The sequence below is a fragment of the Castanea sativa genome, chromosome 1 (genome assembly GCF_040712315.1).
Source record: "Castanea sativa cultivar Marrone di Chiusa Pesio chromosome 1, ASM4071231v1".
Lineage (NCBI taxonomy): Eukaryota > Viridiplantae > Streptophyta > Magnoliopsida > Fagales > Fagaceae > Castanea > Castanea sativa.
This window is the reverse complement of record NC_134013.1, coordinates 71,637,616-71,647,702: the sequence shown is the minus strand read 5'-3', so window position 1 is coordinate 71,647,702 and position 10,087 is coordinate 71,637,616.

The window sequence follows — 10,087 nt, the reverse complement described above, 5'->3', positions numbered from 1 at the left end:
CTATAGTTGTCAATAGGGCTATAGGACCAAAATAATCAGCATATGCTGATTATCAAACCCAAAAAAGGGTCATATGGGGCAGGGCTTCTTTATGCTACATTGAGTAACAAGCAAGTTACGACCAAAATAAATAATGAAGTTAATGAATAAACAATAGAAATAAGATAAAGATAGAGCACCTTGTTTTTAGGTTCCCAATTAATCTCAAACAAATAATGACATTAAATTTACTCATTCTTAAAAAATAAAAATAAAAAATAAAAAAATTGGTACGTTAGAAAAGATAAAATTGGTAGGTTCTAGTTAGCTCAACTGGTAACCGTAGTTTCGTTCTTATTATGATGTTGTTTTCTTTTTTATTTATTTATTTTGTTTCTTCTCTTTGAATCATTTACTAGTTATATGCATTATTAATGATTGAAATTATGGGAATATTACATTTTACCACCCTAAACTATACCCTAAATTACACTTTGCACCCTAAATATTTGAATGCACATTCGGCACCCTAAACTTTGAGATTTGTTACACTTTGCACCCTAAAAGTTAGTTTTACTATTATGTTAGATAGAAATTGAAAGCACATGACTTGCACATGATTTTTGTTTAGGTGGCACATAGTTTAAAGACAAAAATACCCTCTTCTCAATCAATTAAAAACAAAAACTCTCTCACGTGTTGCATCTCCTCCTCCCTCAAATCAAAAATCTGTTGCAGCACCGAATACAACAATGGCGGATTCAGCAATTGCCTAAGGACAAGTCTTGTGATGGTACAAGCAGTTCACATTGTGATCAACCTTTTAACGTATTGAAATTTTTGAGTACGAGACATTCTTTTTGACTTTGAAGAGGAAAGCTGATACCTTATTGGTTCAAAGCTTCATCAATACTTCAATGTATATTTTAAAAAGAAAGAAGATAACATTTTTTTTAATAATATAGGTTTGTACGTCCTCTAATTCCATAGTTGTGTTAGACTACAAGAGTAGATACCTTTTCTCACTCATAAAATGTTGCGCCATGGTGGTTTAGTACCTAGAACCTGTGAGAGGAGAAGAGGAGCTGCTGGACACGCATACATGAGAGCTGTTTGGGGATTTAGGGTTAGACAAATTTTTTATTTGGGGAAGATGATATGCTATGCATGTGAGAGAGATTTTGTTTTTAATTTATTGGGAAGAAGGTGTTTTTGTCTTTAAACCATGCGTCATTTAAGTAAAAATCACGTGCAAATCACATGCTATTTATTTCTGTCTAACATAGCAGTAAAACTAACTTTTGGATGCAAAGTGTAACAAATGTCAAAGTTTATGATACAAAATGTGCATTCGAATAGTTTATGGTGCAAAGTATAATATGTGGTATAGTTTAGGATGGTAAAATATAAATTTCCCTAAAATTATACAATTTTACTATATGTATCAAATTTTCAATGGAGAAATTCGTATCCTTACTCAAATGACACCTCACTTGGGCCTACCGCAAGTGAATTTTTCAGTAAAAAATAATGTGCCTTGTTAAATGGTAATGGCTGTGAATGTTCTTTTAGGTTAAATGGTATTGGATTTTACACATAGGTATAACTAATGCTGTGTTTGAATAGGAAATTTTAAGATGAAATTTAAATTAAAGTTGTAATTTAAAAATTCATAATGTTACTTATTCTTGTTTGGAACTTTGGATTAATAAGGGTAGATGCTAGGAAATTTCAAGCATCACTACACATTCATTTTTATGTCCAAAAAAGTCAATAGTATCTTTTTTCCAGATGTTGTACCTCTAGTTATCAACGGTCTTTGTCTTTATTTATTTTATTTTATTTAGAATAAGTTAGGACCAAAAATAAAAATTAAAAAAAGAATAGACAATAACATGGTAAAGACCGAGCACAGTCTATGTTTATCGTAATATGATGTGCCTTGTTTTTAACTCAATATTAGCGGATATGTTTGATATTAAATAGGAAAAAATGAATTACAAAATTATAATTTGCTAATAATGACAAAATAAACAAATAGTCAAACAATGAACAACTTCTCGGTTTAAACGATACGATACTGAAAATTACAAACAGCTATAACTAAAGAATTTTTTTTTTTTTAATTGCAATTACATCAGTCGGAGAAGTCTAAGGTCATCAATTAAAGAATCAAAAATCAAATCCATTCAGATATATAGGGAAAAAAACTATGGAATGAACTATATCCATCATAATAATTCAGATTTCTTCTCTTTTAATGTCAAGTAATATGACTAATTCTCAAATATAATCCTACCTAATGAGAACAATACATGAACTGTAAAGATAAAATTTCTTATAAAAAAATCTTCATTGTGTGAGACTAGTCAATATTTATCATATTATTATATATAATAAAAATTGAGCTTAGACGTGCGCCACGTGACTTCATCAAATTGCAAAAATTTTACTAAATTTTTAGATTTTTAAAGAACTAAAAATGAATAGTATACTACCAAGACTCTAATTCATGTCTAAACAAAATTACAAATTAATATTAGATTAATCAGGACTCTAATTCATTCTTATCTCTAATTCAAAAAATCAAGACTCTAATTCATTTTCATCTCTAAAAAAAAAATACTGCTTCACGTAAGAATTTTTTTTTTTGGTATAAATTTTAACGTAAACAAAAAAAAAAAAAAAATTTATTGTAGAGTCCCATGTTGTTGAGAAATCCAAAGAATTGAAATCAAAGGAAGAGATTATAGCGGCGAAGGAAAAAGTCATTCAAGAAAAGTTAGATAGCGCTAGCATCGCGTCGTTGCAGAGTGAGGATGCTTCCCTCCAGGTGAGGCATTAGCATTGGACTTCCCAAAACCAATAACTTAAATCTGTGTCAACAAGATTTCTATGTTATTACTTATTGTATATATTTTTTTTTTTTTTCAGAAAAAAGGAACGATAGATGTTGAGTAGCGGATCGGAGAGGCTCATGCACGTGCAGGTGAATTAGAGAAGCAGGTAAGATATTGGCAAGCAAACAATTTACACTGTTGAAAACCATGGCTGCTATATGATCTGTCATATTTTATACAGGCTGACAAACTGAAAAGGGAACTAGAAACGCGAAATGAGGAGAAGAAGGCCTTCGAATCTCGGGTAAATGAAGCTGCTGAGAAGAAAGTTCAAGAATTGAGTTTGAAACTAGAGTCTAGAGAATGTGAGTATTTATTACACCTTTTTATCTAAAAAATTTCAGATTAGGTGCCTGAAATTTTTTTTTAAAATTGTAAATAAATCATCTTTAGATAACTTTAAAAAATAAGTTACATTGATCTTTACTTCTTCTTCTTCTTCTTCTTCTTTAGATAACTTTAAAATTCTAAATGGATTATATTTTTTTTGGTGGATAAATTTGCATCTTATGTCATCTTTTTCCTAATAATAAAATTAATAAAAAAAAAAAAAGTATTTGAGTCTCACCTAAACTACTTCTTTTTGTTCATATCTTCTTCTTCACAACCTAAAATTCTCACTATATACACACACAAAATTTTTTGGTATTTCATTATTTCTACTATGTACTTTACAATTATTTGCTATATTCTTGGTTTCTCCTCTCTGCCCTACCTACAACCTTGCAGGTAATTTCTTTTTTCATTAAATTGAATAGATTTTGCATATTTGTTGCCTTTTTATTATATATAATATGATTTTTATTAACAAGTTTTATACATAGGCTGAAATTCTATGTTTGATCACATATTTTAATGTTTTTTTAGAAGTCAATAGAGCAAGCAATATATTTGTATTTTTTTAATTTCTTATTACATGATTATTTGTTGCTTACATTAATATTTTATAATCGATTTAATTTGTTATGGCTTTTTTTTTTGTGCTTTGTTCCATGTAATCTATATTCTTTAATTAAAAGCAAAATTTGCTGTCAAGCATGAAATTGGATATAAGAGAATCCATCCGTCCAAATTTTTATGTAAGTCTATCTTTACTTAACTCAGTTTTTTTTTTTTTTTTTTAAGCTCAAAATTTTGGATATTTTTTCATTAATGAATTGAGGTTTTGGCTTAATTTTGTTTTCAACCGTTTCAATTATTGAATTCATTATTTTTTCATGTGTAATATTAATATTTGTGTTTTTTTATGATAAAAAAAAAAGAATATATGTGTTCTTAAAGGCTAAAACACAATATAATTACAAAAATTACTTTAAGTTAGGGTGCTATATTTATATATTAGTAAGTTAGAATGTTACATTAAGTTAGAGTATTATGTTTTTATTTATTATTAATTTAGAATGTTACATATGGATACATATGCAGGTATAGAGTTGATATAACTTATAACCATTTGAATAAAATCAATACTAAAACAAATTATTTAAATATCAAAATAAGAAATAAAAATTAAATTTCTTTTAAGTTTACAAGTACAGTTTATTTTTTAATCTTAACTTTTGAATTAATTCTTTTTTCATTTTATTTGTTATTAAATTTAATTATATTATCAAAATAGTTTTTATTTTTTATTATTATTTACTTCTTTTTATTTTTTCTTTTATTATTACTTATGTTCATGTCATTGTTGTCAATATTTTTTTTTTCATTCAATCTATATGACATTTTTATTTTGTGGATAAAACATATATCCTAAATTAACTCTTCTTCTCTTATAATTCCTAGAGTGATTAGAAATCTAACTTTCTTACGATTGAAAATTTTCTATATATATTATGTTTTTCTAGTGTATTCTTTTATATTCTTAGGCATAACAATTTCTTCTTCTTTTTTCCCCCCACTATTATTAATAATTCTCATTCTTTTATAATTTCTGTGTTGTTTAGAAATCTAACTCTTCTTTGTTTCTTCTTATTACTTAGGCAATTTGATGTCTATGAAATCCGTAGTAAAAGTTTATATCAAACCTACTATCCAAAGTATTACAGGTATGTATTTCTCTTCTTTGTTTTTGTGTTTTTTTTTTTTAGCAATGGTGGACAAGTACGTATCTCATGCAAGCATACATGAATTTAAATTTCCTTTCAATATTTTGAATGCTTTATTATTTGCTAGATATGATTAGGCACAAAAGTATATGCTTTATTATTATTTTTTTTTTGGGATCATTTAAATACACCACTATTAAGTTAATAGTATTTTTATATAATTTTTTTTAAAAAAATGAAATTTATTTTTTCAAATTGGATTTATTCATGTTGATCCCTTTTTCTTTTCTTTTTTTATATTTATATTTTGAACATTATCACTTAATACTTATTTATGTAAAGTATGCATAGTATTATGTATTGGTTTGCAACATTAATTAATATTTTTTGCTAATTATTAGTATAATTTTTTATTCCCAACAAATTTTCATTAATCTTTTTTTTTGGCTTTTAATTGCAAAATTTTGGAACTTTAATTCCTGAATTTTCATAATCTTTAAAAAGTCATCATTCGTCCAATATCAATTTTTTTGTGCATTGATTATTTTTACTCTTGAGCCATCACTATAAAATAGGGTTTTTCTCTTTTGCAATTATCGAATTTATTTGATTAAACTTATTTGACTAAAATAGTAAAATCAAAGTTGAAATGATAGCTATTTTTTAAAATTTTATTTTAAAGCCATCATAGACTCATATGCAACTTTACAATCTATTTGGTTCTATTTTTTTTTTTAATTCAATCTAATTTTCTTCTTGACTTTTTTCAAGTATTTTATAAAAGATTTCAACCATATCCTAAGAAAGGTTTGTAATCATATGTAGATTCATTTAATGCAAAATTCATATGCAAATAGTTTGATACATGTAACTAAAAATAATATTATAACACAACTAATAAGAATTATTTATTTTGTTATAATAATTATTAAAATATAATAATTATTTTTACATATATTCTATAAATTTTATCATAAAACCGTGAAACGCACGGGCCTTTAACTAGTATATATATAAAAGCAGAGACCTCATGTGGGAAAACATGAGGTTTTGTCAAGTGGCACATTGTATGACATTCTTCTCATTTAGCTTCCACCTCATCTAAATTTAGCATTTATGCCAACCTATTAAGTAATGACAAATGCATTTATTTCAATGTATTAATAAAATTCAAAGAATTTGTATACATCTATAACTTTACATGCTTTGAATTGATACAGATAGATTTAAAAAGTCATGAGAAATGTAGGAATAAAATTCAAATAATTTATATAAATTTAAAACTTTACATGCTTTGAATTGATACAGATGGATCTAAAAAGTCATGGGAAATGTAAGTATCAAAAAAACTTTTCAATTTTCTGCATAAGACTAATTTCAATGCAGAATTGCAAGAGTCGAATTCAATTAATTGAGCAAATATTATTTGTCTCCACATTTGTCCAGTATAAATCTCCATTTCCATTGGACTTAAAAATTAAACTTACATAATTTTCTCACAATATCTTTGTTTTTCTTTCTAAGAGATATGTTAATTTTCAAAATATTATGTTCGTCTTAAATATTTTGTTTAGATTTTATGTATACGGTTTTACTTATGTGGCATTGTAATTTATTTAGGCTTATTTTTTCATATTATGTGCCAATTTATATTTTTGGTTTTCTGTATGATGCGTATAACTGGTAAGGATCTATTTTGGCTACTTTTAGTTCAATTAAAATTTGGAAGTTAAATTGTGATATTATTACATCACTATGACATTATTTTTTCTATTGTTGTATCATGAAATTCTAGAAGTTTTTATAGCTAATTGATATATAAAACATAAATAATACAAGAAAGACACCTAGGAACCAACATGTTTGTAGGTGACAATTACACTATGATCTGGTGATATTTTTTGGTTGCATGAATTAGAGAAATTTTACCCCCAATGTATTTAGTTGAATTTAGTTTTAGTAGAAAACCTCATAAATTAAGTGTGACTAACAATAATAGTATTCATGAAATCAATGGGTGTGCGGTGGTAATTATTTCTAATTTTACACAGTTACATAGACTTATAATATGTTAGAATCTTGACATACGTGAGAAGAATTCAACATTCATATAATTGAATTGGAGACATCAATATCTAATATTGTATACACATGGTCTTCATTGCTCATGGGGTGAAAATTTTGCGAAGTACCAAATGTCCAAAAGAAAAAGATCCATTAAAATGTGTTAGAATCAAATTATTTTATGTATGGAGCAATATAAGCATCTTTGATTTTTATTTTTTATTTTGTTTTAGTTGTTTTGGTTTAAATTGATTTATTTACCATTATTTAGTTCTCCTAGTTTTTCAAATTTTTTTATAAATTGCGGATGGGTTTGGTTGAGCTCTTCTTGTTTTAAGAAATTTTAAGTAATTTGTGAGGATCTGGTCATACTTTTCTTATTTTTGAGACACTTAAAGAAAAATAGCAGTTAATTTAAAAAATGGGTGTTGTTTCTCTAATGGGTTGAAAATGAAATGCTTAGTTAATTTTTTTAAAGTTAATTTAAAAAAAAAAAAAGAGGATGATTTAGTATAGCTATTCCTCTTATAATGGTAGGAGAAAGAGAGATTGTTTGGAATCATTTGGGCAGTGTTCTAAGAATGGTTGAACAGATTGTTTGTGTCAAAGAAGGATTTCTTTTTAGTTTCAATTGCATTTAGTTTATTTTTTGCTACTATTAATTGTGATCAATGTCATAGAAACGTGGAAAAAAAATTTAATATACTTCTGAGTTTTGAATCCACGTGTTGTTCGGAATGTGACAGCTAAATTCGTAGGGTGTTCTTTTAAGACATTCAAAATTTTCCATAAACTTAATACTAATCCAAGTAATTTGTTAAGTGCGTATCCAAATTACAATTAAACTGTGCAATGATTGTCAAAAGCCATGACTGATGGTATGGAATACCATCATTTTCAATTTTTTAAGAAATAAAAAAGCGGAATTTCACTCACAGTTATTTCACGGTCTGGGTCTTGTTGACTTGCATGTACTATGCAAGAGAAAACATCGAAAAAATATTGATTTACTTTTGAAATCCATGCCGAAGCCTAGAGCAATTAACTCTTGATAAAATCTAACCTAACATAATTCAATTTGATTTGCATAAGCCACCTATTTCATATTTATCTAACTAACAATCTCTAATTTACTGGGTTGAAAATGAAATGCTTAATTAATTTTTTTTTTAAAAATAGATGATTGAGTATAGGCTGTATAGCCATTCCTCTTTTATTGGTAGGAGAGATTGTTTGAAATTATTTGAGTAGTGTTTTAAGAATGGTTGAATAGATTGTTTGTGTTAAAGAATGATTTCTTTTTAGTTTCAATTAGCTTGTAACCCTATGCGTATGCGTGGATATATTTAAAGATATACAATAAAATGCATAATATAATTCTTATATATAATTTAAATACTTTTGATAGTCATTTTTTATATTTTCTTAACTCTTTTAAAATTTTTGTTAGGATATAATTAGGTATAAAATGTAAATTGTCCATATTTTAAAAAAAAATTATTGTGAAACACTTTTTTTTTACGATTCATTTATTCTAGACTCTCTAGTTTTTATACTTAATAATTCACTTTGATAAATATTTATGATATAATCCCACATTTGATTCTAAAATTAAGAAATAAAACTCTTTAAGAATAAATAAGTTAGGACACATGACACAAAATTGGAACTCTAATTTGGAATTCTAATTTGAGTTTCTCTTAACTTCACCTATTATTATATATATAGATTAAGCAGAAACAAATATCCAATACATTCCGTAGATACTAAAATCAATTTTCTTTATGTATGGAAGTACAAACAAGAATTCTCTTTCTCCTCACCAATTCGCTTCTATTTACTTAATTTCGTGATGAGAAAATATACATCGTTGTGCTTGGTTGGAAATTCCTCTTCTTTCTCTTTTGAAGGTTTGCTAACTTAAGTGTAATTCTCTGATGGTTGTATAACTCACTTATTCTAGACTCTCTGGTGTTTATACTTAATAACTCACTTTGATAAATATTTATAATATGATCCCACATTTGATTCTAAAATTAAGAAATAAAACTCTTTAAGAATAAATAATTTAGGACACATGACACAAAATTGGAACTCTAATTTGAAATTCTAATTTGAGTTTCTCTTAACTTCACCTATTATTATATATATAGATTAAACAAAAACAAAGTTTATATCCAATACATTCCGTAGATACTAAAATCAATTTTCTTTATGTATGGAAGTACAAACAAGAATTCTCTTTCTCCTCACCAATTCACTTCTATTTACTTAATTTCGTGATGAGAAAATATACATCGTTGTGCTTGGTTGGAAATTCCTCCTTTCTCTTTTGAAGGTTTGCTAACTTAAATGTAATTCTTTGATGGTTGTATAAGAGATTTGGAATTTAATTACTGCCTACACCAAAACTGATTAGTGTCTTGGTCTAATGATAAAGAGTTATAATCTGATGATAAAGAACTATCATCAGGAGCGGACATCATAAGTTGAAACTCTCTAAAAAAAAAAAAAAAACTTAGGTGTAATTCCACTGCGCACCATTAGCCTTTTTCACTCTCCATGTTAATATGAGTAGTGTGCTTGACTTCCCCAACTTGAACCTAAGTCTAAAAGCCAAGCCAATCAAAGCTTAACGTGTAGCAATGCCACAAAAACAACCTTGACAGACAATATAATATTTCATAATTTTTTTTTTTTTTGTTATTTACAAAGGTGATAAGTTGTGATTGGTTGGAACACAGGCCTATTTATATTGTCATTTTTACTTCACTTATTCTAATTTGTCGGCTTGGTAGGGTGTGAAAATGTATATAAAATAAGTTGTGTGCTAATATTTATTTTTAAAAAAGTGTTATTCTATAAAAGAGCCCAAATCTAGAAAGGCGATTAGTGTTATTGAAAGATGATTCTTTGGATGGTTCAAGGTGACAGAACTTAATGTGAGTACTGAGTAAGTGAGTAGTGTGTAATAAAAATTGTATTAGTAATAATTTCATGTAAAAATGATACTACTTCAATCACAAATTACTTCCTTAACAAATTTATATTATCAAAAAAATCTTAATAAGTTGTATAAAAATTATGAAATTTTTT